Genomic DNA, 25,915 nt, shown 5'->3' with positions numbered 1-25,915 from the left:
TCCCTAAACCTTTGTCTCTTTCTCCCCTCCTCTTTTCTCCCTGCCGCTTTTAGGTTTGAACGTGTGACATCTGGTCACATGTGTAAGTAGAGACTCGACTTGGGACAACGCCGACGACTCATCAGCGCAGATCTGTTCATCCCGCAAACAACATGGGAAATAATAATCGCTGAAAACGTTCATTCACTATTTCAGTTTTTAATATTTTGTTCTAAGCAGCTGCACTATATATTTATATTTACGCCTCTGAACTACCGGCAGAGGCATCTGAGAAGCATCCAGGAGAGCGACTGACAAAAACAGTAAGAAGGGATCCTGGTGCAGTCGTCACGGGGGGCATGCGTTTCATCATCTCCCCCCACAGAAGGGGGTCTGCCCTCCTCTCGGCCCTGGTTGTGATCCTCTTTAGCTCCCTGGCGGAGGCTCGCTGGACGGGCCACAGACAGCGAGTGAGCGGCTCTATCTGCCCGGGATCAGACCTCTGCTTGCAGGGGGGGGGGGTAATGGATCCGCTGTTATCTGCGTCCGGACAAGCAGGCCAACACGCCGCTACCTGCTGACCACAACAACACCGACACCCCCAACGCATTCGCTCCTCTTCGCTCATTTGCTGCTCCACAGCTCCATAAGACAAAAGGGAACGCTCCTGAATAAACGGGTTCAAGCGGTTCACATAAAGGAGGTCGCGTGCAAACCTGCCGGCCATGCAGGCACGAAACATGGGCGTGCACGTTGGGATGCGCTCGCGCATGAGCGAGCACCGCGCGTCCGTACGTGTGCTCCATGACTCGCAGGCAAACGGCTGGTTTCATCTGGTTTCATCCCCTCGTCCAAAGCGGGAACTCACTCTCCGCCGTCTCCCTCTTCTCCGGACGCCCCCCCTGCTCGTCAGTCGCCCTCCTGCCGCGGTCGTCCTTCTCCTCGGCGAGCTCCATAACGCTCAGCGCAGAGAGTGGAGTGTGCAAGCAGGGCCGACGCGTCTAATCGATGGAAGACGGAGAGCTGCCGGCACGCGGTGCCAGGAATACGGCTCCTAACTCTGCCACGTGGAGATGCCGTCCACAATGGAGCCGCTCGCACACACACACAACAGGTAATGCAGCCAAAAGTGCTCACACACAGCGACTGTGCAGGTTACACACGCACACACACACACACACACACACACACACACACTTTGCCGCTGCCTTCCCATTGCTTCGGCAGCTGTTATGTCAATCAGGTGAATTAATTACCGGTAAACAAATCTGCTTGGGATCCCCCGACCTAACGAACACAATCATAAACAAACACACATCACCCTCCTCCTCCCCGCCCGCGTCTAACGGGCATCTCGCCCCGGCATCGGGGGGGCCCCGGGAGCTGCCTCCCAGCTACCGAGGCCGCCGCTCGGAGCATGAGGCCCAGAGGGGAGGCGCCGTGGCCCCCCTGCCGCTGCCCCGGAGCACCTGCCTTAAATCCCGCTGCCGCCTCTCAGGCTAAACCATCACCGAACCAACCCATGGCAATCCACACAGACACACACCACCTGACAGGAGAGACGACGCGCACAATGTGCACGTGTTGTAAACACACACGTCTGAAAAAAAAGATGAAAAACGAAACAAACAAATGCAGACACACAAAGAACGGTGCCTCCTGTGAGCGTGATGCGGTGGCTCTGTGGGCTGACGGCAGCTGACAGAATGAAGAGAGGGATCTACTTCAACATGAGGGACAAAACAACCCAACATAAATAATCAAAACACAGAGAAATAAAATACAATAGAGAATAGTTTTTGAACAATTTATATTCTGATTCACTATGAATGGGATCATTCGGGTTTGTTATAACCTGTTTTTGGCATCAATTATATTGGAATAAACAATATTTCACTGCTGAGATCTACGAATCTAAAGAAGTAAGAAACATGGAGATTTGAACAGACCAAACTAAGACTAACCGGCATTCCTTAAGAAAAGTCAACAGCAGAACAGTGTTTGACAAACCGACTCAATAGATCAAAAACAACCTCTTGCATCGAACAGGTATTATGGCGATTATGGAGAAAATATCTCAATATTTTTGACCAAATACCGCAATATTGATTGCATTGATTATTACAACAATAATATACATGATGATATTGCTTTATGAATGAACATCACTGTGATGAGTAAGTAAGTAAAGCCAAATAATAGAGCAGCTGTTCTGGAATCCTTTAAAACCAGGAAGAGACAATTGTGTCCCATCACCACTTCCAAATCATAGGCGATATCTCAAATCAAGTTATCAATATAACATATGTATATATATAATATATTCAATTCGTTCATAAGCTCACTGACGACTCTCAACGTCAGTAAAAGGCAACTTTAATGATAATCAAACAAATATTCAGGTATTTATTTCATACAAAACACAATTTTACGATATCGACTTGGGATTTTCTTTATAATTTTCTGAAAGTTAACATATAAAACACAAACATCATTTATATATTAGATAATAAAGTCAGTTGCAGCCATGGACTTTCAAAACGCGTTGGAGAGGAGGCTCAACCTACTGCGACCTAAATCATAAGCTAAACGATTGGGACGCAAACATGCATAAAACACACAATTGAGAGTAATTTAGTAGCTGGCCTCCTGACAACACACGCACGCATGCACGCACACTCACTCACTCACTCACACACACACACACACCTCGAAGCCTTTATCGGCGGTGCCGGTAGTTAATGACCAAAGGTTGGCGATGGCCTGCTGCTCGCTCTGGTGACCCTTTCTAAGACAGGTCCCCCCTGCTGGCACTGCTCTTTAATTACACACACACACACAAACGCGCACACAAAGTGCACGTATACACACTGATATGCAGCCCCCGCCTCCTCTGCCCCGTGGCCTTTCACTCCCTCATTAGGCAGTTGGTGTTGGGTGGAAAGCCACCAGAGAACCAGAGGACAGGGTGTCACACCGACGGCCGTCCACAGGAAGAAACACGCACACAGACACACACGCTATGAATGGAAGAGGCTTCCACATGCACTCAACGCTATGTGCCTAATTGAAGATTATTAATGCTGCTAATTAGGGAATAATAGAATGCTCAGAGACAAAACCTAATGTGCACACTGGCAGAAGAATGAAAGGTGCTTGAGCGTTAGGAGACAGGAGGGAGGGAGCTGGGTGAGAGGATTTGGGCGTGCTCCATATCGCTCCTCTCCTTTTGAAATAAACTGGCTGGTGTCACACCTCCACAGCGCTTACTCACGAGTAAGTGTGCACCGCTCAGCTCTGGGAGGTCAAAAAGGGCCGCCGGTCGGGACGGAGCAGGTAGATCTTCCCCTGAAAGGCCACGTCACAGGTGACAAAGGTGACAAAGCAATTTCTGGGTGCGTTTGATCGCTTCTTCTCTTGGGAGCAAATGTCAGTAAATATTTCCCACCCTGTTGCTAAACCTCTGCAGCAGGTCCTCAGGTGTCAGCACCTCGCAATCGACATGCGCCAGTCCCACTCAGCGTGGTTACATGGCTTCGAATAACCGGCTTAGTCGGACTGAAAACGAATTGTCCGTTTCATGTAAACACCTTTGTCCGACTATGTGTGGTCCGACTACGATCCGACTGACACCCCTGGATAACTCGATCCGATCCAGTTGATAGTTTGACTATTGCGGCATGTAGCGGTGAATCGGATAAGGAACTGGACTTTGCATCTTTGTGCATGCTTGAGATCCCGACGGCGTCTTCTCTCCGTTATCAAATCAGCCAATAGCGCCATTCGCATTCGCTGTGCTCCTATTAGCATCATGCACAAACAGTAGAGGAATGTAGCTTCACCTTGCTCTCCGTTCGCCATCTTTCCCGTAATGTTGATGTTGTTGTTGGTTGTTGTTGGTAGTGGTGAAGCGGTCAAGCGGAAATGGCTGTATCACCACTAGTTGTAATGAAAACAGCGCCACCTATCGTATCGGTCAATGATTCCATTTATTCACTGCCATGTATATTGGGATAATAGCACTTGCCCCGAAAGATAGCATAGTCCGACTAAGCAAAGATTCAAATTATACCACCATGTAAACACACTGACTGAGAGGAGTCCGTTTTGGAAGAGGCCCAGATACGACGCAAGCCTCCCGCAGCGCACAAGACTGCGATTGGTCCGCTAACTACGTCCTTTACGGAGTCTCACATTTCCGCTTTCATAGCACAATACCGCCATTATTAAAAACGAAGAATGAAGCGGATGGCCTCCGATTCATGGAGGGAGATCTCCGCAAACGTCGGTTTTGCCGGTCGAGAGGTGAACAAAGTTGTGGAGGAAAATACGGGACAAATGTGTCCGCCATGAAAAGCAGCAGTGGCGATGCACGGGGCAATAAAGTCTATGATAAATAAATAAACAAACCAACGACTTCCACACACATAGACGTGACTCTCGGGGTCGTCTTCGACAAAAAACACGTTACTCCGTCTGTCACGCTCAATATTCTCAAACACCAAACCTCGACCTCCCTCCTCGCTTTGATCGCTTTTCACTCCTTTTTAAAACAAAAAAGGTATGGAAATAAAACTCAATTCATCACCAAATCAGCCTGAAGGAGATAATTAGAGCAGTTGGAGATCCTACAGGGTTGCAGCACAAACACATACTGTACATGAGCACCCACACACACAATGGCATTTACACATATAGACCACGGATGGGTTACTCATGTTACACTTCGGTCACATAGTGTTTAATAAGATTCCTGTAACAACGACGAATCAGACGGCGGAAGACGTTAAAGGGACGGACTCCTCACGCAAGCTTTCGCTGTCCTGTCCATTCATTTTTGCTGCAGTCCGTCTCACCTACAGACTCACGTTCACACTTGCTGCTGTTGGAATCAGTTGCAGCTCAAACTTTGCCAACATTTAATAATATAACACTTTATCAGCCAGACCTCCTACGGGACTATTAAAAATGAAGAGAGTCTCTGGCAACCTTGTTAGCAATATCTACCTCCTCCTTATTCTTTGGCGTTCTATCATACTTTTCTTTTTTTCTTTTTTTTCCTCGTGTTGTTTCTCACACAACTGGATTTTATTTCCGCGGAGCCGAGGAGGCGCGAGATGAAAAGGCGCGGGGAGGCGGAGGTACCGTATACTGCCGGCTGTCCACATTCCATAGGGCCTCACGGCTGACGTAACGCGCATTAAACCGGATAATGTAGTGGAAAGAAATTAGCTCAGCAAACACTGTGCGCACAGAATATAGAGAAACATTGATGACAAGAAGTGTCCATATGCGGCCTCACCTCATCCTGCTCGGCTACAGTACACACACATCTGACACGGAGAACCCAGTGTGTGTGTGTGTGTGTGTGTGTCTGACACTTAAATTACAACCAACAGAAACAGACCAGATATTTAAAACCATCTCATGCCAGTCGGATCCACTCACCCCATTTCTATTTTAGAGTACACATCTGTGTGTGTGTGTGTGTGTGTGTGTGTGTGTGTGTGTGTGTGTGTGTGTGTGTGTTGGACCAGGCCGGAAGAGGCATTCCCGTAGGACCAGTCCTCCTGAGCGCCAGACATTGGGGGGTTGGGTGACACACACACACACACACACACACACACACACACACACACGCTGCACGTTTCCATTCTGTGCCCCGGAGGCACCGCCAGGCGGACCGGCTCCACCTCACAGCCGACGGGATGAGATTAAAATGCTTTGATGGATAAAAGAAATCCACGTTCTTTCTGTAGCTCATTGTCGCTCTTCGCTGTGATAACTCGTCACACATGACGTCCGAGGAGAAAAACTAAGTGTAAACTTTTACTTTTTGGAGACTCAAGTGGAGTCTTTTCAAGAAAGTGAAAGAAATGTTGTTTTTTGAGCCAAAATGATCACTCTACACCAAACACTTCTACTCCTTTAATGATAAATCTATATAAGGGCAGATCAATAGACGTGGAGAATATCTGTCCTGGACCAGGTCTTGGGATTATTCCGGTTGGTGACTTTAAACCCGGTGGCCTTGATGACCCAGGAGCCAAACACTACCTTACCCTGTCTGGTGCCAGACGTGGAGGAGGAGGAGGAGCAGAGCGAGGAGGAGGTGAGGGGAGACGGCGAACCGCACTCCCAAGACAATGGACGGTCTGTGGGACTCGCCGAAACTGAGGGCCTTGGGGCACTCGAGGAGGAGGGGACGGGGGGGGCGAGGGGTGACGGGGGGACGCGGGTGAAAGGCGGAAAGAAAGAGCGAAAGATGTTGAGAAAGAGAAGAGGAAAGAAACAGAGACTAATGAAAAGAGAGAGTCGCCCAATAAGGCGGAGGAGTGAACTGATCGGGCGGGTTTGCTGCTTATAGTTACATGGTGAGGGGGGGGGGGGGCGCGTTACTTCAGTTCACCTTTGAGCACTTTCAGTTCAGTTGGTGCTCGTGTTTCAAGTCTGAGCTTCTGAGTCACGTCATACAGAGAATAAACACGAGCGGCCGTGTAGGAAAACATTCACGTCGGGCTGCTGCGACCAGGCTTCCCCCCCCCAGGAGGAGTTTAGTTAAGAGAGGAGGTCAACCACCCAGGTGGCCGTTTGAAATAGCACCACTGCTCATTTTACACCGGGAGGTTTGTGTTTGTACCAATGTAAGTACGGTATAATAAGGTCTAATTGTGTACAATGTTAGGCGTGTAATGGGGGGGGGGGGGGGGGGGGGGGGCAACAAAACCCCCGTTTTATATGGAAACCTGAACTGCGGGAATCTTTAATGTGAACCCAAAGCTTGATGCCACCAAATACTACGCACTGTACCTCCTCCAAGCGGCCCGAATCACTATTTCTACACTACTGTAGTAGATGACATCATCGTCCATTGATCGATTGTCCCACTGTGGGAGACAAATGTCCTTGGAAGGACCCCTCTGACCCGTGGACCACCAGCAGACTCCCACAGGTCAGCCAGGCCCCCATATTCACAACGAGATCGGACATCAGCAGCGCGGCGAGGAGGAGCAGAGCCGGGGTCCTGGGTCGACTGTCATTCGGACGAAGGGTCGACAAATATTTTCGCTTTTGAGGAGTCGAGGGAGACGTGAGAGGAGGAGGCTTCGATTCCGCTCACGCGGGCGCGCATGTAGGCAGGCCGACTCTCACCAGCGTCGCCATCAATAAATAAATAGAGGCTGACAGAAATATCCCCAGCATTGCACAGCACTGGCACGCACAGAGAGACCCGGAGAGGGGACGACACACACACACAGACAGACACACACAGACGGGATATAAAGGCCGGGAGAGAAAGCAACGGGGCAACAACAAGGAGGCAGACAGAGCGAATAAAAGAGACGCCGAAGACAAAGAAAACGGAGGGATTCAAAGAGAGAGAGACGCCTCTGTTCTTTAGCTTTGGTCCGGAGAAAAGGATTGATAGCCAAGGTGAAACATGTTTGCTGCGCCCTCCTGTTTGCACGAAGAGGAGGGGGAGGAAGGGGGAGGGGGGGTCACTTCCCCTCCCTCACTGAACGCCACACGTCCCTCGCAGCCCCCGCCTCCCCCCAGGTTAGACTCCCTCCTTTGCCCCACCTCCTCACCCCCAACAGACAGATGGAGCAGGCCAACGCTTTGCAGCGCCGCAACACACACACACACACACACACACGACCCCCACCCCCCCCACCCACCCCTCGCACCACCTATCTGAGCCTCTGCTCCGTCACTTCGTCTCCACTTCTGGTTCTGATTTAGAAACAACTTCCTTCTTCTCTTCATCTCTGTCCCAGCATGTGTGTGTGTGTGTGTGTGTGTGTGTGTGTGTGTGTGTGTGTGTGTGTGTGTGTGTGTGTGTGTGTGTGTGTGTGCGTGTGTGTGTGTGAGTAAAACTCTGCAAATGGATACACCAACATGTGTGCAAGCACAGCCTGAGACGTTTATGGCCCCTGTGTGAGTTGTGGTCACACACACACACACACACACACACACACACACACACACACACACACACACTGATCACGGAATGGCAGGAACACACACTCTCTGCTCAAAAAACACACACAAACTTTTCCTTTGCTGTCTCCCCTCCATGCAGCAGCAGACACACACACATTATATATATATATATATATATATATATATATATATATATATATAATATCGCTGATCGATGGAGCCACATCAGCGGCCCGCCTGCTCCCGACCGGCTTCAGGAACTTTGGTGTTTTCCCATCGTCCTTTGGTACGAATCAGATTTTATCAGTTATCAGTTAATTACAATAGTCAGCTTGTCTTCATTCAGCATTTCCTACGATTGTGTTTCCACATTTGTTTGTGGGAGCCGAAGCCCGTTGGTGGATGGCTGAACTGACCTTCACCTACGCAACGTTATTTAAAGAGACTTAAAATAAATTTAAAAAGACCAAAAAAAAAAGTCTACGAAGAGAAAGAAACCCTCAGCAAAAGGAAGCTGAGCTACGCCTCCTGATCCACACGCGTACATGCGACTGAAAGTTTAATTTTTACTCTCTGGTCTAGATCCCGCCTTCCTGGCCAGCCAGTCTTCGACGAAACTCTTGTCTTACTCCTTCTCCGTCCGCAGAGGACACACTCTGAAATAAAGCATTTCACAACAAACTGCACGTGTACGAGTGCTCACTGATTAACGTGACCGGAGGGCGTTAGTGGACACCAAGTCCTGCTTTAAAAGAGATGTGCGCAGAAGCGGTGACATTATTCGCAGTACGTTCCGCCGTCTTCATCATCTGCTCCTGTGGTCCACAGAAAAGAACACTTGGTGCTCAAATGAACAACGCGAAATTCTACCGGTTCGTCATTAACAACTTTTTACTTGACTTTTCTCCGACTGTGCGCGTCTGATTATTTCTGCTCCGGCAGACACGAACGCCAAATTAGAGCCGGACTACTTCTCGCAACGAAATACTCTTTTTTTTATTATTAATATAATAAAAGCTCTCCCTCCACCCCGACTGCAGAGAAAACTGTTGGGTGGATTTCCATACAATTTGATAGAGACGCTCATATTCCTCTAAGAATGAATTTAAATTCGCTTTGGTGATCTTTTGACTTTCGCTGTCGACAGCTCAAAATGTTGAATTCTCCTTTGGTTTATTTCGAAATAACTGCAAAAACTAATTAGCATATTCAGCCTGATAACACACGCTGAGCCGTCCGCGAAACGGAAGCCGCGGAAGCCACATTTCTAAAAGGCCTCCGCGTGCCCTCAAAGGAAGCAGCGCGCCGCGCGACGGTCTCCGGTTACGAGCCATTTCAACGTGATGTGAGCTCAGTCTTAAGAAAACACTCGAGCGAGCGCCGAGGTAGGAAAGCGACTCGTAAGCTAACAAGCGCGCAGCCGCAAACACACACACACACACACACCAGTGTGCACACATGTACACACAACCCTACACCGGTGGTATTAATTATACAACCCTGAGAAGATCATTTACACACACACACACACAGGCCTCCTCTTCCTCCCCACCTCTTCCTCAGCTTTCTCCCTCCGTATGTTAAACCTGCACATGAACAGCCCCATGAGGAGAAATGGGGTCGTTTGCCTCCGTTTTCTCCTTTTCTCCACACGCCCCCTACTCCCTTTTCCCTTTCTACCCCTTGCTTAACTTACTCCCGCTTCTCTCTCTCTCTCTCTCTCTCTCTCTACCCCCCCCCCCCCCTCCCCTTCCACCAACTGCCCTCAGCCAATGGCGTCGGGGTGTCAGGCAGCTCAGAGAAGCTGTTGTCATGGTGACGGGGCTCCTGTCTGTGCTCTGTCCCTCAGGCATCCCAGATCCAGAAAGCAGCATCGTGTTTACGTGAGAGAGGAGGAGAGGAGCGGAGGATAAAGTGAGGAGGAGGGAGGGAGGGAGGGAAACAGTGCTGGAGGTAGACGTGAGGGACTGAGAGGAGGAGGAGGGAGGAAAACAAGACCTGCCCCACTTTGACCAGCTTTTGTTCCACCGCGTCTTCAGCTTTGAAGGCCTTGCACGCAAGCGTGTGTTTTTATATGTGTGTGTGTGTGTGTGTCTACTCCAGTGTGTGTGCATGTGTGCCTCACATGGCTTTGTAGACACCCAGGCATCTCACACCCCTATTCCTGGCACCTCCACCCAATTTATGACCTTTCCTGGACTCCAGCAGACACACAATTCTCCTGACCCAGCAAAAAAATCACAGCTCTTTATATACCTCCACACACACATAACACGGTACACGGTACACATAAACACACCTAAGATCATGTAACCAACCCAAAACACTTGGTATGGCCTAAAATGAGGGTCCCCTGGCTTCCACGTTGCAGGGATAACCAGTGTGCCTCAACTCAGACAAACACACAGATAATGTATCTCCAGGGGGCATCTGTTGCTGATTGGACGATGCCTTCGTCTGTGGCCTGACACGACACTCGCAGAAAGGCAGTTATGCATTTAAATGGCGTACAGCTCGTTGAAATCAAACTGTATAATAAACCCCGTCAGCTCCCGTATCCGTACCACTGGTGGCCTCTTGCTTCACAGTCTACACACTTGACATCTTCTATCCTTTTCACAGGACAATCCGGCACGTTAATTGCATGGTAAACAACTGAAGAGGAGCATCAACCCCTCAGGAGCTCTTTTCCTCTCCTCCCTCCCTCCTGTTCCCTTCCCTTCGTCCTTTCTGAGGCGAGGTTGGTTAAGCCCCCCTTCAGAGTTGGGATCTGGGCAAGCATCAGTTGGAAGCTAATCCGACTCGCGGACTGGACCCCTCCTTCGAAGCGGCACGGCGGGGGGTGGACTGATGAAAGGGAGGCTGATATGAGGCAAACAGAGCCGCAGACACAGCCTGCCTCAGACCCCCGCGTTGCATCCAGCACTGTACAACAAGGCATTGAAACAGCACAGCGCCGGCGCTCCGCTGTTCACTCTGGGCTGGCAGCCAACTTTCTCTTCTACCTGCTGTCACTTGTTTCTACCTCTGCTGCCACTCATTTCTACCTCTGCGCCCACTGGTTTCTACCTCTGCTGCCACTGGTTTCTACCTCTGCTGCCACTGGTTTCTACCTCTGCTGCCACTGGTTTCTACCTCTGCTGCCACTCATTTCTACCTCTGCGCCCACTGGTTTCTACCTCTGCTGCCACTCATTTCTACCTCCGCTGCCACTCATTTCTACCTCCGCTGCCACTAGTTTTTACTGCCACTAGTTTCTACTGCCACTGGTTTCTACCTCCGCTGCCACTGGTTTCTACCTCCGCTGCCACTGGTTTCTACCTCTGCTGCCACTCATTTCTACCTCCGCTGCCACTCGTTTCTACCTCCGCTGCCACTCGTTTCTACCTCCGCTGCCACTCGTTTCTACCTCCGCTGCCACTGGTTTATACCTCTGCTGCCACTGGTTTATACCTCTGCTGCCACTGGTTTATACCTCTGCTGCCACTGGTTTATACCTCTGCTGCCACTCGATTATACCTCTGCTGCCACTGGTTTATACCTCTGCTGCCACTGGTTTATACCTCTGCTGCCACTGGTTTATACCTCTGCTTTACCTCAACTTTGTATTTGAAAGGGTGGCTTCAAAATGCATAAATGTTCCATAAACGAAAAGTCCCATTTCGTCCGTACGTTGTCGTCGTTAGTTGTAGTTTCAGTTTGATTCACTTACAAAAAAGTTTCGCGATTACTTCTTACTGCAGAGCTGCTACAATCGAGATGACAGGTGAGCTGATGAAAATGTTGATTTGCACATTTTAATCACCTTTAATTATTATTACCGAATGGTCAAATAAATTAAGCTTTGTGAACAGCAGGTAGTGATTATTTTATTACTTAGCCCCAGAATTTTCTGCTCTTCAGCCTTTGAATGGTGGAGGTTGTACCCGCAGGTTGAAAGGTGTATTGCAGATATAACTCAACGGTGGAAAACTCAATTGTTTGTTTCAATTGTCAAATGTTTTTCACATAAAAACAAATTAATAAAGAATAAATGTTATTTTTAATTTAAGATTAACAGTAAAAACTAATTGTGTTTTAAAGAAAGCTATAATATGTTTGTTTCTTCTAGCTAAGTACCATTATTAAAGGCCTGAAAACGGATTCACTCCACTATAACTATGTAAATATATAACAAAAAGCGTTGATATATTTATTCTTTTTTTTTTTTTTGCCGACTGAAACCGAACCAAAGCCTTTGTGTGCCCCCCTACTATTAATCGCCACATTATCCTCGCTCTTCATGTTCACATTTCAAGAGATTAAAAATAGCAATAAAAACACAAATGACCTGCAGCAAACAAAGAAAGATCCTGTGTGGTGCTCGTTGAACTGATAAATTTAGCAAGGCCTCAGTCTGGGCGTTAACTCTGAATAAAAGCCGCCTGAGTTTCAATGACTTTGACAAGACGGAGAGAAATGAGATTTTGATGTTTTTAGAATAAAGAAAAAAAAAGGAAAATCAAACCAAGGACGTTTTTGTATTTTTCTTTGAAACACAGAACAGACTAATTGTCTGTTAATATCAGAAGAGTATCTATTCATAGACTGAGACACACACACACACACACACACACACACACACACACACACACACACACACACACACACACACACACACACACACACACACACACACACACACACACACACACACACACAGAGGACAACTTGATGACAGATGGAAAGAAATTAGAGGCAAAGTAGCATTAATATTCCATCGCTTAATAACAACCCGCGCCCTTCCCCCACCTCCGGCACCACGCGGTCACACACACACACACACACACACACACACACACACACACACAAAATGGTGTGTTCCTGTGAATGTGCGCACAAACAATCCTGGAGAGCCTTTTAGCCTTTTATTCAACCGCTCCCATCCTCCTCCTGCTACCTCCTCGCCCTCCCTTACCCTCCTTTTCTGCTCCACCGTACCTCCCTCCCCCTCCAGACCCCTACAACCTGGTCTCCTTCCCGTTCCTCTCTCCTACCCCCCCCCTCCTCTCACCGCCTAAAACCACCCAGTCCTTGCTGCCCTCCAACCCTGCAGCCTCACAGCAAAGTAGAGAGCAATCCCTTGGTGGGTCAGTCAGATTAAACTGCCACTGTAATCCGCTTGGCTTTCACCTCCTTGTCCTCAGCTGAAGTGAGGGAGGGAGGGAGGGAGGGATGGATGGAGAGGGAGAGAAGCGAGGTGGGTGGAGGAGCAAAAGGGCAGAGACATGGAGAGATAGGGAGAGAAAATGTGAGATATGAAAAGGAAGAGAGACGGAGGGAGAAGAGGTGGAGGGTGGAGGGGGGCAGAGAGAGGAGGGTGGAGGAGGGGGAGGGATGGGGGGGGCAGAGCTGGGGGAAGCAGCTAAATGACAACAAGGGCAGCGAGAGAGAAAAACAAAGGGCACAGAAAAGGAGAGGAAGCAGAGCGGGCGAGAGGCGTCACGGGGCTGAATTAAAGGAGGACGTGAACAACGTCATAAAGGAACGACATTAAGGACGAATGAGTCAAATAAAGAGCGAGAGGGAGCGATGAAGGACAGCCGGGTGATCCTGATGCCGCCGCTTCTGTGGCAAATAAAATGAAGGACTGATGTTCAAGCACCTCATGTTCATGTAATGATTAAATTAGTTTGGAAGGAAATGACACCCCCCCCCCCCCTCTCAATCAGTGCTCTGTGGTGGAAGGGCCCCCCCCCCCCCAGACAAAAGGTGGATGAATGAACAAAGTTGTTGCTACTTGTGGATTGTACTCATCCAAAATGGAAAAGGCAGAATCTGTGCTGCTAATTAAAAACCAAATTACTGTTACGTTACTAAATGCTGCGATGTAGTTACATTTTGGTTTTGATATATTTAATGCTATTTTTTGTCCAGTGGGAAATGAGCTTTTGTGTCCCCCGACTGACCTGCGGTTTTGTGCTTCTAGGTCTACTTCCACCTCAAGAGACGACAGTCATTGTTCCAATGACCACAAGACTAAACAATGTCAACAATTGCTAAATACTTTTCATACACAGAAGTCTGCAGTGACCCAACTTCCCGTGCTTGATACTCAAGTTAGAGTCCCTTCAACACTTGCAGACACTATCAGTTTTCATTATTTTTGAGGAGCATTGGATTCACGGTGCAGCGTCGTAAAAATCCTATTTTTTCGAAAAGTTAATTTACATAAAAGCCAAATCATTGTCGCTGGGGTGTGTGTGTGTGTGTGTGTGTGTGTGTGCAGAACAACACGTGCCGCACGTAATTTGAAACACTGATGAGCATCTCAGCCATGTTAATCAAGTTATACTGCAATCATGACCACCATAATGCAAATACGATAAACAAGACAATTTGTGTACATGACAGCTTCAATAATCAGAGCGTTGCCACCCTCCGGTTACAGTCAAACTGCATGTAAATGCGCTGAATCTTAAGTCCACACACGCTCGTCTTTAGTTATGTATAAATGCAAAAACCCACATTAAGTTTAGGCGTCAGTCTGAATGTAGAAACTTAGTCAAAAGTATGACAACAAATCAAACCCCATCATGTAAAAATCAGCCATTCATCGGAGGGAACATCTTTCACCTCCGTGCCCTTTAGGACGGATCCCACAATTACATTTACAAGGTATTTTGCCAAATGAACTGACGTGAGGCCGAGCTCCTCTGTGCAGGAGTCCAACATCATCACCCGAGTGCGTAGGAGCACGTCCACTGGGTCAACGGGGAGAGTGTCGAATTGTGGGAAAGAAATGGAGTTAACAGGTATTCCCCTCCTCCGGCTGACATACAGGGGGAGGTGTGGGGGGAGGGAATGGGGGAGAAAGAGAGGCAGGAAGAGGGAGGATATCCTGCGAGGAAAGGCTGTGATATATGAGCAGGCCACTTCAAACAAGCAGGGGGAGGGGGACACTCCTCCTCCAATAAAACATGGGGGGGGTAGAAGAAGGAGAAGAAAAGAGTCGGAGAGATTTAAAGAGGGAGTTACAGTAGAAAAGAGTAAAGTGCATCTTTAACGTTGAAATGAGGCAAATGAGTGACTAAAGGACTGTGCTGCTGGTGAATTGCGCCTCAGTGCTGCTCCAGTTTATTTGTGGCAAAAGTGGTCAACTGAGAGAAAAACAAAAAAAAACGCCTTAGTGGAGACACGCGGCCGCGTCCCACAGGGAGTGATTGATGGTTTCAGGAAGGGGCTCTTGGGCTGAGGAAGTCCAGTCTGGGTCAAACTTCACCAGGCATGAGCGCCATCTGCATGCACTCACAAATCACACGCACACTCAAAGATCCAAACCCCCCGCCCCACACACACACACACACACACACACACACATTCCTATACGCATTTTGACACGTGATACCACATAACGTCTTTCCTCCTCAGCAGTGCGAGAGGGGCACAGAGCCGGTGGGGGTATACAGTGTGCAATCTACAGTTTTTAGGTCTTTGTGTGTCACTGTGGGCATGTTGGGGGGGGGCTCGGCAGTGGCCATTAAGACAAATAATTGAACAGCAAATGAAAACAAATGATATGATTGCAGCGTTCGTCCCAGCAGTCAATCTGCTATCTAGGTGGTTCCCATTCAAGGCCATTGATCAGCTTTACAGCCTAAGTAGCCGGCCAGGAAACTAAATGGCGGCGATCAATGCTGTTTAACAGATTATTGACTGCTGACTGGTTGCGTGAGATCAAAATAGAGACAGGGGGATGAAGAAATAAGCAAATAGAGGAGTGGAATGAAAACACATGAAATTGGAATCGGTTCCTTTGCTTCAGTGATGATAAATGGGAGGAAGAAAAACACTGAGACAGCAGTGAGGGGAGAGAGGAGGGAGGTCTGCATCTTCCGTGCAGGCGGGCGGCTCAGAGTGCACGATCGCGTGCCTTTAATCAAGAAAGCCAGCGAGAAAGACAGGAAAAAAAGAAAAGAGAAAGATAGAGAGAAAGCTCGGTTTGCAAACAGTCAATTTTCTCCTGAAGGACGCTCTTTCGAAGCTTCACATGTGGCCAGATGTGGTCTGTCAGTGTGCAGCCCACACACCTGGAAACTCCACACATTGGTTGAGTTTTTTGAAGAAGGAGAAAAAGAAAAAAAAACGCTCAACGAGGAAGAACATCAGCAGAATCAGCCGGTACTTTTGTCGGTCGGTCTTCCTGCGTCTCTTTGTTCAGCCGATCCTAGATGGAGCTTTTCAAGTGGCACCCAAGCTGGCACATCACAACAGCCGCTTGCACTGCAATTACATCCTTTTGACACTCTTCCGCGGCTGTTTGAACCAGACTCGGGCCACCCGTCGGCCCCGTCGGGGGCCTCCGGCTGCTGAGGCAGCTCTGTCTGTGATTGGCTGATCACCTGAGACTTGTAATGATTAGATAATGAAAACGAGCATCGGGGGCAAAGTGGAAGAGCTGCTTCTTCCTAAGATCGAGACTGATGTGGGGCGACAGGGGGAAACTTGCACTGACATTCATGTGTGTGTAAATAAATACTCGGTAATGTGTTGCCATGGTGACCGGCCGGGTGGCGTTCATCGACCACATAGACGGTCGTCTCCTCCCAGTGAGCAAAAGTGAAGCTAAAAAAATCTTGGATGCAAAAAGTGACATCTCGATATTTTTTTACATTATTTAGAGCTTAATTCTGCACAGTAGTGATCAGGGGGACCGGAGACGCCGTGTCAAAATCCCGTCCCGTGCGCCAACATGCAGGGGGCGGAGCTTAGGACTCGGTTCTGCAACCGTCCACCAGGAGGCGATGAAGAGGGATGAGACGAGAAGCCGTCATGCTGCCGCTGTTTGTTAAATATGTTGAATTCATGCGTGTTCGCTCTTGAAAATGAACCACTTGCATGTCGGTGGTTGCCGGCCTCCAACGGGGTCTTCGTCTGTGACCGTTGTCCAGCTCGCTCCTTTGCGTCTTCTATTTAGTTTAGTTTAAAACACGACAGCGTTTGAGCTTTGCGGCGGTAGAGACGCAGCCACACTTTAGTGAATCACTGTGAGCGCTTGCAGGTGTGAATACAGACTTAAATATGGCCACAGTGGATGTGTGCCTTAGAGAACGTGTGTGTGTGTGTGAGAGACGATGTTAGTGTGTCTCGCTGTCTGAGTCTGTGTGTGTGTGTGTGTGCGCGCACACACTCCCTGTGCCTTTTCTCAGTTCAGCACAACCTCATTAATTCAGCAGGAATGGAAATCATTTCTGCACAGGAGAGAAAGAGATGGAGAGGAGACGCGTAGTAGGGTGGGGGTGGTGCTGTGTGTGTGTGTGTGTGGGGGGGTTATTGAATACTTAAATTTCTTCATTTTTCTTTACTGAAAGTCATTCTATTAAAAAAAAAAACATTTCCTGGGGTAAATAGCGCAATGAATTCATGCTATTAGTCATAAAGGGAATTCTTCACATACTTGAGTAAAATATAATCAGAATTGTGTTACATTGCAATTTAGTCGACACATTTGTACACTAATCTCGGCCCCGAGTGAAATCCAATAAGGTTTATACATGTACGTCCTCATACACAAAAAAAAAATAGACCGGACAAACAACCGAAAATAGCAAACGTCCAGATGGATATATTAATAAAAAGGTAATCTTCCTTATGTAGCGGCAGATCAGAGCCTCCCTCCCCTCTCCCCTCCTTCTGCCATCCCTCCATCCTGCAGCCCGCCACCAGACAATATGGAGCAGACAGTAATCTGTCCGTGCACTGAAGAGATTACAGCATCCAGCGGAACAGTTGTGCACAGAAGAGAGCAGCTCGGTTCAGAACAGCGTGGTTCCCCCTTCGCACAGAGAGAAAGAGACTCGAGTCGACACAAAGCAGGAACCCTTTCGAACTAGGAAGCCTCTCTCTCCCTCTCTCACACTCCTTCAGTGAGCGGTGACCTTTTCAGAGTGCAGTGCAGTGGATCTCTCCATTCCAAATGTCACTTTTTATTATTTATTTATTTTTTACCCGGAAATATGTAGTGCGATAAAAAACGGATCAGAATGAGAGGAATGTCACATGCACAGGATGTAGTTGGACGTTGTATGTGTTTTTTCTCCTCCGTTGTGCGTGAAAACACACATGAACGCACATGGGGGGCTTAGACGAGTCCAAACGTTCGGTCCCTAAGGAAGGACAGATGTGCCGCCCCGTTTATCCGCTGAACTTAATCAAGAGCGATATAAATAACTGATCAGGAGGCTTACAGGCAGACAGCGGGTTGAAAGTTCACACGTTGTCACTAAGTACGGGACGTGGATTTGGGGATTTTCCGGCCCTCTCAGAAGAACAAACCCTTCGACGCCACGCCGACCCTTGACCCCCGGCTGGTGGCTCCGTCACGTACGAACACGCACACTCGCTTTTATATCGACACATCAAATAGGTATAGGTGCATGTGTGAAGCGTGAGTCTGGAGAGGCAACAGCTTCACAGTGGAACTTTTGAACGATGAACTTTCTCTCATAAACTTTGTCAGTGTATCACCTAAAGGAGAAGACGTACCGCTGTTGAAGGAGGCGAGTGGATAAGAGATTTTATCCGCCGAAATGACAGAGCTACAAAAAAATCAATGTGAGTTCGAAGTTGAGCCGTACAGAACTATAGCCGCCATCGGGCCTCCCGCCAAGGACTCCATTTAAGACGAGCAATTAGTCGGTCTAAAAACCTCGATTGGGTAGTTACTCCACCTCCTCGTCATCATCAAATCCAAAAATCTCATTTTCAACTAGGTGCAGTGAGCGTCCAGCTAGACTTTTAAGTTCTTATTTTAGCTTCCCTCTTAAGCGGAAAAAGATGGAGGAATAAAAAACGGAGCAGAAAGAGGGAGAGTTGTTGAGTTGAGGGAAGATATGGCGACATGATGAAAGCCTTCTGGCAGGTAAAGAGACCAGCGAAGACGACGGCGGTTAAAAGCGCACTGAGGGACGCGTGAACAGACGACGGTGTAGCAATAAAGGAGGGTGGGGGCGGTTTCGGAGGGGGGGGGGGCAGGTGTGGCAGCAGCCACAGAGGTAATCAGGGGGCCAACGGGGAGCCATTCCACTCAGAGTGAACGGGCCGCCCAAGTACCTGGAATAAAAATAATCATTACACTGCATTAAAGTCACTGTCTGTAAATACACCCTGGGCGGCAGTGAAGCACGCTGGCTGTGCCCCCCCCCCCCTACGCCGCCCGCCCGCCAGCCCGCCCGCCAGGACACTCGCACACCTTTACCTTCACGTATGGGAGAAGATATATTTAAAGAAACGCATGCAAAAGGGAGCGAATATTTGCGAGGATGTGCAGTGCGACCACTGAGACTCGGCGACTCCCCCCCGCTGGTTCATCCCGTCATTACGGTAAGACGGTCTTTCACCGGACACAACGTTCTCCAAATGGAACTCGACCGGCTCAAAGCACGTTCATTATCCCCCCCTAAAAAGTTATTTTAGCAAGCGCAAAACCCCGAAAGAGGCTTGAACTGGATCTCCCCCTGTTACACTTTATTCTGCTTCTCAGTTATTGCTGCCTTTAAAAACAAAAAGGAAAGAGAAGGAGGATTAAGTCTGCGTTTAGGGGGAATCTGAATTGCAAATAAGGCTTTGTAATTGTTTTAGTCTTTAATCCTAGCGGGGGGGGCTCAGTGTGCTGCGACAGTTGAGACTGGCGAACATCTCAGGCGTCCATCAGAGGAAGTCTGTTTCACAAACTCTGTTCAATGAGACTAAATACGCAGGGTGTCCGATCGGCACCACACACACACACACACACACACACACACACACACACACACACACACACACACACACACACACACACACACACACACACACTGTGCCAGGCTGCTACGTTTGCCGGCCACTAGCCCGCTGCCACAAAGACAGGCAAAGGGGACAGGGCTGCACACATGTGTGTGTGTGTGTGTGTGAGACACAAGACGCGAGGACGAAAAGAAAAAAGGAGTGACAAAGACGTTCAGGATGCAATTGTCTTTGAAACGGTGAAACTCAAGACTTTAAGTGTCCAAGTGAAGCTGAAATGATCACCAAACAAACACTTACCAGTTTCTCAAAGTCCTGAAAAGTGTAAATACATGCATGCAAGCATGCAACAGGTAGAATCAAGCAGATGGGCGAGGGGGGGGGGAAGCTTCAACATTGTGACATGACTGCTTGCTCACTGGGACACAAGCGCCTGCTCGTAATGGTAACAGTCAAAACAACGGTCAAAAGCAGCAACTACCCCGTCAGCGCTTTGTGCGACGACACCTCCACCTGAAACCACCAGTGGATGCTCCACCACAGAGCGACGGAGGAGGCGAGAGGGGAAACTCGGGTGTCTGCAACGACAAACCGCACCACGCGACCCACAAACCTTCACACATTTGGGAAGATCTCACTAAAGTGGCATACTTGCATAGTAGTATACACATATATATATATATATATATATATATACTGTACATATATGCTGAAAAGCATGGCATACATGTGAACGTGGATGAATCAGAAATCCTGCAGCCTTAGAAATGTTCACCACGACAGCGCCAGCCGCTTTAGTTTATGAAGGAAGGAACGTGTTCAAAGAGGTCACCAAGTTATGGAAGAAAAAACACAAAGTCAGCAAGTTGCCGACATCAACAGAAGCAAAACACAGCAGAAGCGTCGTAATTGCCGTAATTTAAGCCATTTTCTGCGAGACGGGACTTCTTCACACAAAAGGATAAATGGGGACTGTAAGTGGATGTGGTTTGGGGGGTTACCAGTGTTGGTGAACTTCAGCGATGGATGCAGAGAGAGAGAGGGAGGGAGGGAGGGAGGGAGGGAGGGAGGGGGCATTAGTACGGAAATGTCTGAGCAGAAGACGAGGTGCCACGGACAGAAACACTTCGGTTATGGAAGGTCGCCCTTGAACTTGCAACCCTCTCACGATCGCTCACTTCATTTCTCCACAGTAAACTGGTTGCAGTCGAGGCGAACAAGTGATGGATGCCGGGTTTTTATTATATTATTTATAAGAGGCTAAACTCCAAAAGAATTGGCAGCATTCTGCTGTTGGTTTCTCTGGGAGAGAGATACAAATGCCCCGGAGAGATTTGACTATTTCCCAGAACATAGTATTCATTTAAAGCATGCGTTTAAATTTTATAGATGATGATGTTGCAACTAAGAGGGCATTCATGGGTAACTGGGTTAGGGAGATTAAATGGGACCGGGTTGGAAAATCTGCATGCAAGCAGGGAAAGGGAACGCTGCAGGCTTTCGGCGGATTTGCTGCGTTTACGCTTGAAAGAAAAAGGCAGACTTCAAAAAAAAGCAAGAGTCCGCAGTGTCTTCAGACAGCTCGTTCCCTTCCTGCACGCCGACCCCCCCCCATTTTCTTCTCCAACTCCCTCCTGCTTCCCACCTCGTGTGTCCTCCACCCCCTGTCGCTCATCTTTTTCCCGATTTGTTGCCTCCATCTGTCCGTCTCCGCCGCGTCCGAACACGGATCCGCGAGCTGTCGAGATCAAACCGCGGCGCGTTTTATGAAAAACCGCCCCGGAATGAACCTGTGGAGGAACCACCAGCGATATTTGATCTTCCGCTTCCGTCACTCCCCCCCGACCTCCAGCCGAAACGCGCACGCACAGCTTGAGGGCGGCGCTTTAGGGCCTTTGTTGCTTCCCCTCAGATAGGCGAAGGTGTGCGCGGACACGGGAGGCCCGCCGGGCCTTTTTCATTTACACGGCAAACAACGGCACACAAAGGGGCAGCGTCATCGCGCGCCGTTTGATATTAAAAAAGGACGACGCGGACGCAAACGGAGGACGGAGGGACAGACAGATAAGAGACACAACGTTGTGGGCATACCTTCTGTGTGTGTGTGTGCTATATTTAAATGGGAATAAAAGACGGCATCGCCGCGCCAACACTGACTCCATTCCTCCGCTGCCTCCTCCTCTCCCTCCATCCCAACCTGCCTACATCACGGGGTGTTATTATTATTCCTGCGTGTCGTCATGTCGCCCCCGCTTCTCTCCTTCCCCCGAGCGAGAAAGGCAAGGCGCCTGCTGGCACCCAGCCAGATTACCCAATCAATCTCCTCCGAGGGAGGGGGGGAGGGGCCCGAGAGGAGAGCAGAGCGGAGCGAGGGGAGGCAAAAAGGGAGAGAGGGGGAGGATCAGACGGAGAGCATGAAATAGAGAGGAAAGGAAAGAAAGAGCGACGGGGGAGTGCTGGTGGTTGGGGGGAGTTTGGCGGGCGTTAGTGGTGAAGCAGGGATGAGTAAATTCGCTCTTTTGAAAGAAAGAAAAGACGGCTGGACAAAGACGGCAATGAAAGGAAAGGAAAAGCTCCGGCGAGCGCGTGGCGTCAAAGCGAGGCGAGCGAGCACCTGGCCGGGCGACGCACGCGGCGTCCAGACAAAGGCCCCGCCCATCAACGGCTGCTCCTCCTCCTCGTGCCACCTGTCACCGCGGTCCGACAAATGTTTGAGCCTCTCGAAGGGCCCCCGGGCGACGGCCCACAAAGCACCGCGGCCTCCCGCTGCCCGCCGGGGGGGGGCAGATACGATCGAAGGCGTCCGCTGCTCGGAAACAATCCGCTGTTTCGCCAATTCGCCATTAACCGAAGATTTGGATTTTTTTTCTTTCTACTCATTGAGTAGTTTTTAGTGGGCAGAAACACGTTTCGTCAGCATCTTAATCTCTTTCGGAGGTCTTATGACAGTAAACTGAAATGTATTTGGGTTTTGGTCTGAAAAATTGCTCTCAGTTTTGTATCACAATATCTCGATTGACAATTTCATCACTCTACGAAAAATTCTCCTATTTATTCGCCGCCCAGCTCTTGTTGAGACTGCACAAGTCTAAAATAAAGATATTGTCAATTTACAATAATATAAAACAAACTGCAAAGCTGGAACCTGCAAATGTTTCGGCATCTTTCGCCCGTTACGTGATTTAAACAACAAAATAATTATTAGAATCAGCCAAATTCCCCACTTGACGGCTAAAAGGAGACGCCTAGATGCCCCCGTTTGACTCTTCTTTCGTTAAGCTCTGCGCCGGGACAGAGACGCACTCGTGGCACTAAATCTGTGACGGCGGAACCTCGGATCGGTATGAACCGCAGATGTTGGGGGTCGCGACCTCTGGCTGGGGCAAAGCAAAAAGTCTGCAACAACAAGGCCGAGTGTATCGAGTCCTGAAAGACTGTTTGTCTGTGAGTGCATGTGTGTGCGGCGACACAGAAAACAGACACTCATTCTTCTGCCTGCTTTAATGTGAACAAGAATCGGTGTGTGTGTGTGTGTGTGTGTGTGTGTGTGAACAAGCGTGCCTCCTCGCTCGTCAGTGTGTATTCTTTCTTCATCACAAAAGCTGGCGCCCTTTAATCATTAATATTGCGTTACCAAAGACGCGCCATGTTATAATCAAACACGTTTCCTCAACAAAGTGCTCTTTTGAGGAACATCCAAATTCCCGGAGAGAGGAGGACAGTAAGACGCGTGGAAGTAAAAATGATGAAACGCCAACGTGGAGAGGAAGGACAGAAACACCAATTAAGACAACAACAGAGACCACTTAAATTCTTTACAGAGGTACAAGAGTGTTCCCTCTCCTTGTGATATCGTATCATCTCGCTCACTTTGAGTGTGTGAATATTAGTTGTTTACGCGTGCAAGTGTGGGGATGCGATGCGCCCGTGTGTGTGTGTGTGTGCGTGCGAGTGTTTACACGGCGGTTTGGAGTGGCTACGAGAGCAGAAATCGCCACCCAGGGGTGAAGCCGAGCAGCGATCCAGCCAGTCGGAGGCCCGGAGTTCTGGGAGTGCGGCCAGGACTCCAATCCCACCACATTCCCCTGGATTAGCTGTCAACCGGTCCCCCCCCGATCTGGGGATTAGCACATTATATACCATTATCTTTCCCAAAACGGAGAGTTCACCGAGTCTACATCATCGATTACGATGGTGGTGCCGGGCTGAGTGAGAGCCGCCTCCAAAACCGGGCCAAGTGGAGCCGAGCCGAGCCAAGGCAAGAATGTGTAACTAACACTGTAAACGGGCGTAATGGTGCCTAGCAACCGCACTGGATCCAGGAAACAAATAAGCAAACTGCATGCTACGTTTTTATGGCACAGCGGCGCTGAGGTTTTCTCATTTTCTCTCCACAACAAGCTGCCGTCGCCACATCGGAGGCCGTCAATTATGACAAAATAAAACATTAATAAAACCAATCCCGCTTTATCTCGCACACGTTCGCCAGAAACCACACACACACAGAGGAGCGCGGTTGCTTTTCACTCTGTGATCCGGGGGGGGAACGAGGGAGCCGTTATCAGCGAGGGGCCGCGAGAGAGACTCGATCAGGCCGTGGGTCCGCGGGGGCCGAGGAGCCGCCGTTATATCAGAGACAGACAGACCCCCTCGTCGCCGCGGGGATTCAACGCGCCTCGACCCGGACACCCCCCCCGCGTCCCCCACCGCCTCTCTCTCTCTCGCACACGCGTGAACACACGCGGCAACAGTCAGTCGTTTCTACTGCGTCGGCCACACACATCTGAAAAAGTTCCAGCGTTTATAATCGAAAGGAGGAAAAAGTGTGATATTCCTTAATTGATAAATAGCATCAGTGAAAAGCAGCGCCCCCCCCCCTCTTTGCGTCAGTAATTGGTTACTCACGCTGTGCAGCCAAACAGTGTTTGGAGATGGTTCACTTTATTTTAACATTTCCAAAGAGAGCAAATAGGTGAATGACGGCGTAGAAAAAAAGATGGGAATTGTATGTAACGGCCGTGTCTTACAGCTAAAGTTCAATAGATTGTGAACAGATTTGCCTCAGACAGACGGCTCACACCCTCCGGCCGGGTCGAAGGTCAAACAACACTGTCTGCTGCCTTGAACTACGACAAAGCTGCGCTTGTTTGCGTGTCAAAAACATCACAACCTCACACGCGGCCTCATTTACGACAAAATATCCAAAATATAAGTCTTTGTGTCCTCCGATCGTCAGATCCGTGGCTGCAATAGAGACCTTGACTGATTTACGCTGCCGAAGGCTGAGAATCGGTGGTTTTATGGCTGCAGGATCTGAAGCTCGATGTTCCGCCATATATTGACCAGAGCTGTCAAACTGGAGCCGCTAAAAGGGCTGACGTGCAGGTATCCAGCTGGCCCACCTCTGGAGAAAGGTGTAGCAAATTATATTGCATTTAGATTAATTAGACACAGTTGTCAGATTTAATTAACTACTAGGTTTAATTAACCATGTAATTAATCTTATGGTGGTCCGACAAATGCGACACATGCACGCGGAGTACCGGCGCGCCCACACACGCGCGTGCGCGTTACACGCACAACAAATGTAATCTGCTCGGCTGACAAGTGCTCACACTTTTGCTGTCAAACCTCATAAGAGAGTTCAACCCAACGGGCGAGCGTCCGCGGGCGGAGGCGGCCTGATTGAAATGGTGGGAGCAGCGCCTCTAATCCACTTCAGCGCCGCCCAGGTGGAGCCGTCATCTAGTCTCCGGTCAACATCCTATCGGCCGCGTAATCCTCATTCAAACAAGGCGGCGAGCAAAGCGGAGACGGAAGACATTCACCGCCGAGTGTTGAGATCTATTTTAAAACCCAAACTGACATGAGGGTGAGTCAGTGTCCTCAAGGGGAGGAGGGGGAGGGAGGAAGGGGGGGGGGGGGGGGGGGGGCACAATCGCACCAAAACCAGTCATTTGCAAATATATGAGCCGAGCCAGACTTTCAATTGTAGTCGATAAACGACCTCCCCCTGCCTCCCGCCTCCCGCCTCCCCCTCCACTGCCCGTTTTACCCGTTCAATAGGTCACTGATCGACTGCACCGACCCTTCAGAAGACGAGAGGCTCCAGAGGGCCACAGACCCTGACCTTTCGTTGCCCGGCCCCCCCCTCACAGCCACAACCGGAGCCGCCTGCCCACCTCCAAATGTGCCCTGTGTGTACGCGTACTGTGGATGTGTGCGTCCA

At 49.3% G+C, this 25,915-nt stretch overlaps 1 protein-coding gene across 2 annotated transcripts in view; it reads right to left on the bottom strand.

Moving 5' to 3' along the window:
* The window catches only part of ssbp4 (single stranded DNA binding protein 4), a 65,325-nt gene that overhangs the window by 22,916 nt on the left and 16,494 nt on the right, over positions 1-25,915 (bottom strand). The gene's annotated exons all lie outside the window — the stretch shown is intronic.

Source organism: Gasterosteus aculeatus, chromosome 8, assembly GCF_964276395.1.
Source record: "Gasterosteus aculeatus chromosome 8, fGasAcu3.hap1.1, whole genome shotgun sequence".
In the NCBI taxonomy this organism is placed as follows: Eukaryota; Metazoa; Chordata; class Actinopteri; order Perciformes; family Gasterosteidae; genus Gasterosteus; species Gasterosteus aculeatus.
Note: the sequence above shows the minus strand (reverse complement) of the source record. Positions and strands in the feature narration are given on the sequence as shown.